A 6,988-nucleotide genomic window follows, 5' to 3' on the forward strand; every position below is an offset into this window, starting at 1 on the left:
GGCGACCCAGTTTTTAATTTCCGCGACCCTCCAGGGTTTGAAAACCACTGATTTAAGGAAACCGGTTGCATTAAACCATTTAAGTTTTAAAACACATACATTTGAGTACTGTCTGTGACCTTAAACAAATTGAGTCATATGCAGTTCATACTACTTACCGTAAATATAAGTGCATAATTGCACATGACTCAAGTTCACAGTACTTAAATGTATGTGTTTTAAAGCTTAAATGGTTTAAGGCAACCGGTTTCCTTAAATGGTTTGAGTTAAGTTGACTGTTGACAGTGTAGGATTTGTCCTTTGAGTGAAATGGTTTATTTTTGCCCTATTTGGAAGGGTCATGAACAATCATATTGAGCTCTGCTCTGATTGGCTCTGCTCTGAGGCTCACGCGAGTAGCTCACATTAGTAAACAGTTTGAGTCTGTATCAGATGAAAATACAGATTTTGAGGATCAACTAATTGTTTGAAGATTGTAATATACGTTTCTGAGTTATAAGTTTGTGGATTTTTTCAGTAAGGACCTGCAAAACTGTAAAGTACATAGTAGAATTTTAGCCTAAATGTTAGCATATAGCATTAATTAGCAAGTAGCGCTAACTCAGCAGTCACAACTTTTTTAGCATTTTAAGAACTTTTTGTACCTTTATGGGTATAAAATACATTGAAATGTTGTACCTTATGGGGTACAATATTATACTCTAAGGACCAATTGTATACCTTAAGGAACAATTTTGTACCAGTTAAATTTTAGGGGTACAAAACAGTTAACTGTACCTTTAAAGGTACAAAATAGATCCTTAAGGAACAGTAATGTACCCCAAAAGTTACAACATTGTATTATGTTTATATACCTGTAAAGGTACAAAACGGTACCTTGGGGTACCACCCCAGCAGCAAAAAAGGTACAGTTTTGTACTTTTTTGTCTGACAGTGTGTAAAATTTAAAAGGATTTCTTGACAGAAATGCAATATAATATACATAACTATATTATCAGTGGTGTACAAAGACCTTACTGTTAAGAATGGGACGTTTTTATCTAAATACACCGTGGGTCCCTTTACATGGAAGTCGCCATTTTGTGCCGCCATGTTTCTACAGTAGCCCTAAACAGACAAACTGCTCTTTAGAGTGCGTTTTGTCACAACTGTACTTTGTCTTAAACAACAACAACATGTTTTTCCTGTGGCAGCTACCGTAGCTTCTCTTTACATTTTGGTGAGTGGTGGACTGTTGGTTGCAATTCACAATCTCACAGCTAGATGCCGCTTAAATCTACACACTGCACCTTTAGGAAGGTCCTAATGTCTACCAATTTATGTACAGATATGTATACCTTTGGTAGCAAAATGTACCTCTGAGGTAATAATATAAACTTGTAAAGGTGTACTTTTTGAAAGGGTGCCACCCCATTGGCAGCTGGGCCCAGTTTTTGAAATTTTTGACTGTGTGTATATAGGATAAACAATTAAGATATATTAAACAGATAAACAATCGTTTAAAAGACTGTCACACTAGCAAGCTTTTGCTCCTTATTCTAGACGTGACCACAAATCAATTTCTGCTCCTTAATTGCCCAAGTGTGAATCTCTGTTGTCATTCATTCAATCTTGACCCTCCCTGTAAGCAGTTAACCTCTGCTTCCAAATGAGCAGGCTGAAATGGGCCGCTGCACAGATCGTAAGGAGGAGCGCTGAGAATACATCAGAACCTATGGACTCCATCTGTCACTATGGAGACAGCAGAGAGGATGGGGGGCATGAGGGATGCAGGAGTGTGGAAGACAGGTGGACCCACCTCACCAGCTGCTGTGACATCGAAACACCTGTGCCAATGCAGTGGACAAACTTTCTTCTTTTACCTTCTTCCACCAGGTTTACCTAGCCTTTCTTTAAAATCAATATATGCCATTTATATATCATTATATTGTTGATGTTTTTATTGAAAACAGTGTAAATTTACATTCTCCTGCATTTCTTATTGGATTGCACTTCAAAATAACATCCATAGAGGGCGCCATTACACCAAGTCTCCAAGCACCTCCAGTGGGATTTTGCGGCGTACATCCAATTTCAGCATTTGTTGTGGGGTTGGTGTAATGCATTATTATTCTTGACCGGTCCTCTTAGGAATCAAAGCACAAGGCCTTTATATTTTTATACACTACCACTCCCTCAGTCCCAACTCTGAAACCAGCCCTGAACTTGCGATTGCCACTGACCCATAGAAAGAGAGAGAGAAAGAGCACACATTACCGATTCCAATGCACAGGCCTTTTCCATTTAGTTGCAAATTGATACAACACTGCAAGAGAATTTTAAAAAACAGGCAATCACCCGTACTTGATTATTCTTTGTGTTGCCAATTACGCCTTACAATCTTGCTTCTGTGTTGCAAACCGTCATCATAAGCCTGACTGCTTCATTCCTTTGTAGAAATATATACTTTCATTTTGAATCAGCCAAGGGTGTGCATGCGGTCATATCAAGGGGCAATGTGTAATTCATACGGTTCGGAAACTCAAGATCTCTAGACGGATGAGACGACTGTCCACGTTTATGTATTTAAAAAAAACAATTATGTGTAACTTTGGGATTGGAAAAGATGAAATATTAGGTTCTGATGCTGCAAAAATAAATCCCTCCAAACATACGTATCAATTCAGTTTTCCGTGTTACTGAGACAAGGATAGGCCTACGTGTTAAAATAAATATTAGACTTGGCAAATTATACATGCATTTTTATTGGAATAACAGATTTGCTGTGTTTATGTATTACATTTATCGAGACAGAAGGCAGGTCTTTGAGTCCAGGTGCATGCTGGGTAGGTGCCAGGGGAACGCAGAGTTTGGATGCGCGCCTTTTGCGTGTCTGTGTCCTCCTCCGCAATATAAACAATCATGTGCTCCTTTTGTATAGTGAGAAAATAAATGTCTGAAAAAAACAATTCAAGAAATAACAAAATTCCCATTGAGATTTCATGTAATGGGGGTTTTAATTTGTGTGGTCTGTACTAAACAAATCTACTTTTAGAAGAGTTAAAAAGCATAAAAATACACAAAACAGACCAAAATGTTTTGAAAAGATTTACATTCAGTATAAGTGGACAGTGCTTGCTAGTCTTGTTTTAAGCTACTTGAAGATTTCTTCACTAAAGTGTAATACACAGAAATGGAATCAAGACAAAAATGGTTTAGGCTGTTGTATTATTTGAGGTAAGGATTTTTTTCCTGCCATATAGGTGAGGAAAGCCTTCCAGGAGAAAAAAGTATTGTTGGGGGAAAAATGTTCATTTTCCACCTCGACAGCTTGTAATGGAACAGGAGATACCTGTGAGAACAGGAACTAAACTCACAATCAGAGACTGGAAATGGTCCTAGCCAGGTAACGCTTTCCACTTAAGGTTTCTACTGAAACATTGTGGTCTGAATATCAATAGCCATTTTGTGTTGTTTGAGCCATTATAGTGGCTGGAAGGAAACTCTCATCATTCAATCTCGGCCCAGGGATAAACAGGAGATTTCATTGTGAATAATACAGGTTTTGGATCTTATAATAATAATAATAAATAGGACTAGCCTACCTTAAATTATTAATTTCCATATTGTATGCTGGTCTGTTGGACCGTCATTGCCACACTTTTAAAAGATAATAAAGAAAAAATTGGTGTCAACCAGCATGGCCTTTCTAGGAAGTCTTGCCGGTTAAGCAACAGTAGTTAAATAGCCTGGTTGGTGAAAACAAAGTGACCTGCAATACTGATGTTGAAATTGGCTACAGATAACTTACCAGAACTGGATTTTTATCTTGCTTGTCTAAAAAGTAAAGGATGAAGTGGTGCCCCTCACGTATGCTTGGAATTATTCCGGGCGGTTCCATTTCCTGGAATTTTACGCCCACATCAGGACGGATCTGGTGCAATGGTGACAAATGTCATGGTTCTCCCATATCCACGTTTTATACAAAGTTTAATTCCGTTTCCAGATATTGCCTTCATTTGTCTCCCTTTTTGTCGTTAATTTAACAGCAATTGACATTCCCACAAGATTCCTTCTCACCCTGCTCACCTTCCCCGCTGACGTCTAATATTCATGCTCTGGTGATGGACATTCATGCTTTGCTTGGGGACTATTACGCCTATCTTATGCTCATTTGTTATCTGTGACTGAACATATTGAGTCATTGATTTTAGGAATTGTGGAGCCTGTGCCATATATCAGAAAATGAGTTGGGAGTGAAAGATAGGATTTTAAGAGGGCTTTTCCGCAACCCGTCATCCTGCTGTCTTCTACACCAGAGCAGCAGGTATCATTCTATACTTTTATGTCCTTTTTATATTATAGTGAGAAATATATATATATATATAATGTAGATGACTCAAGATTGGTCAGTCTTGAATTAGAATCACATAAGTAAGTAAAGGATGACTGATTTGTTTACACAAAGTTACACTTACAGGGTTTATACAGAAATCCTTAAGTTAAATTTACTACTTTTTACTACCTTTTTTACTACCTTCAGAATATTTTTTAAAACCATCACGACACTGAATTGCAAGAGTTAATCAGCGACCTTTCTATTATTTACACAGATTTTGATATATACAACATACAAAAAAGAATTAAAGTGAAAAAAATTCTTCTGACTGAAATATTTTTCAGGCCAAGTCATATTCCTTTACCTAACACTTTATGTAGGCAAGACCAATAGCATTTTAAGGGGAGATTTTTTTGCCATAAATTCCATATTGAAGTCTCATGTGGCATATAGGTAGCTGTGGTTTGCAGGGCATTTCAGATTAAGGCGAAACTGCTAAATAACTCACTATACTGTATTAAAAGAAAACATGAATATCACCACCTTTAATGAATCTTTTATTAATTTTTTATTAATTGAAAATGTATTTATTTTAGCATTTACTAATCATTTTTTAATCAAAGTTGAAACTGTTAACATTAGTGAATACACCGTGAACCACCGTCAATTACTGTAATGACATAAACAAGAATTAATTAATGATTATATACTCTATATTTTTCATTGTTTGTTTATGTTATATAATGCACTTACTAATGTGAACAAATACAACTTTTTCATATCATATTATTCAGTAAACATAAACAAATAATCCACGGTCTGTTCTGTTCACACAACAGTTTACAGTCACAGCTCTAATACAGTAACGTTATGTATGAATATAAACCCTGAACGAGTTACTCGAGTCAAACTCGTGTAGAATTCGCACAGGATGTCTGTAACCATCGTGACAGTTGTTAATTGAATGACTGTACCTTTATCAACAAATTATTATGTTACAATAGAGGCAGCGCTGATGTGATAGTTTATGCGCAATGTTTCTGCTGTTTACTTTCTTCTAAGACCTAAATGGTCGTGTTTATATGAGGATATTTGCAAAGACGGGATTTTTGAGGCATATGTGTTATTTAAGGCCAATAAAGCGGCAAAAATACGTACAACACAAGCTCAATGAGAAACGAATGCGCGGCTAGCGTGCTCCTCTGACACAGAAACAGCGGACGCACTGTTGTTTGTGTTTGAATGGCTTAAAATCACTTGTTTTTAAACGGCTGTGCTTAAATATATGTTACGTTTTTGTGACCACACGCAAATGCAACTGCAAGAACCGACAGGTGGATGACATCAAAGTCCCGCGAGATAATTTCGGAAGCAGTCTCCTCTTATGATTCCTCGTCATTCGCTCTCAAGGGATTTGGATGTCATCTGCCTTTTGGTTGTTGTGGCGCCACATGAAGTTTACCCACGAGTTAAACAAACCCGTTGTACCAGCCACTGGCTATATAAGCATAGCATTAAAAAGCGTGCCGCGTATGATCAGTAACGTGAGAAATCATTTACCCCCAAAATACAGGACCCTTTACGTTAGTCATACTGTGCAAAGACACGCAATTACCTGTTTGGTTTTCTTAGCCCAAGAACTGAAAGGCTTGCCAATCTTCATCATTTCGCTAAGCCAAGTCAATCGTCTTTTACACCTTTATCAATCTTCAAAACATCGGAGCCTTCCTGCATTATAAGTTTGACCATGCTAGCTGAAATAAACTTTTACCTCAGCTTAACGTGATAAAGTCAGAAAACCCGTAGTGGATCCGGTCCGTAGTGATTACAGAACGCTTACAGCGGAGAGAGGAACGTGATTCGGCTCCACTCCAGGCTTTGATCACATCCCAGAGACGAAAGATCTTTGATTATTTGCCCAGATATGCAGGTGATTTGAACTAATTTCCAGGCATCATACGTTACAAAAAGCAATCGAAAATTTACTACCTCGACAGATGACGCTTACTACTTTTTACTACTTTTTACTGGCCTTAATTTGGCATAATTTAATTTACTACCTTTTACTAGCCTGACGTTGTCATACTCAATTCTAGTCCTCAAAATGTTGTGGGCGGGGCTAAGATCGGCTGGCACCCAGGCTAACCTTTTACAACCCCGCGGAAACCCTGACTTAAACTTACACCTAAAGCTTCTTGTTTCAAATTAAGGTATTGCTTTATTTTAGTCACATTGCTTTGCTTTCCAAAGTCTTGTTTTGAATACACAATCTCCACATTAATCTGCAAAACTTAAAAATAATGAGAGAGTGAGAAATATATAGAGAAAAAGGCAAGAGAGAGAGAGAAAGAGAGAGAGAGAAAATGTAAAAGGAGGTTTTTTGACCCTGGTGATTTCAGGTCAACCCACAAGAGGATTTACAGACATATGAGAGTCACTATCAGACAGAAAAGAAGAAGGGGGTGAGAAAAAATAACGTTGTGCAGCAAGGTCATAGCAAAGCTGTTAATAATGCAATAAAACATGTAGACTCACAAACACTCACACTCAACCAAAGACATGGCCATCTGGTCTTGAACACGTCCTCTGTGGAGATTAATTGGTGATGTGTAGCTTCAGTCTCAACCCAGCGCTGGTGCTCTGTGCGGAGGGAAAGGATGGGCAAAGAGA

The 6,988-nt window shown here is 37.8% G+C and overlaps 1 long non-coding RNA gene across 2 annotated transcripts; it reads right to left on the reverse strand.

Annotated features, from left to right (window-relative positions):
• Positions 1 to 2,744: 2,744 nt before the first annotated feature.
• On the reverse strand, positions 2,745 to 6,988 carry LOC135733770 (uncharacterized). Of its 2 annotated transcripts, none has more exons than XR_010527005.2 (4): positions 6,864 to 6,988; positions 3,791 to 3,913; positions 3,585 to 3,639; positions 2,745 to 2,935 (listed from the first exon to the last, which is right to left on the reverse strand). It is a non-coding gene; the product is annotated as an uncharacterized lncRNA (long non-coding RNA). The 2 variants fall into 2 exon arrangements; XR_012336440.1 differs by having other exon boundaries at positions 6,854 to 6,988.

The sequence above is a fragment of the Paramisgurnus dabryanus genome, chromosome 3 (genome assembly GCF_030506205.2).
Source record: "Paramisgurnus dabryanus chromosome 3, PD_genome_1.1, whole genome shotgun sequence".
Classification (NCBI taxonomy): Eukaryota; Metazoa; Chordata; class Actinopteri; order Cypriniformes; family Cobitidae; genus Paramisgurnus; species Paramisgurnus dabryanus.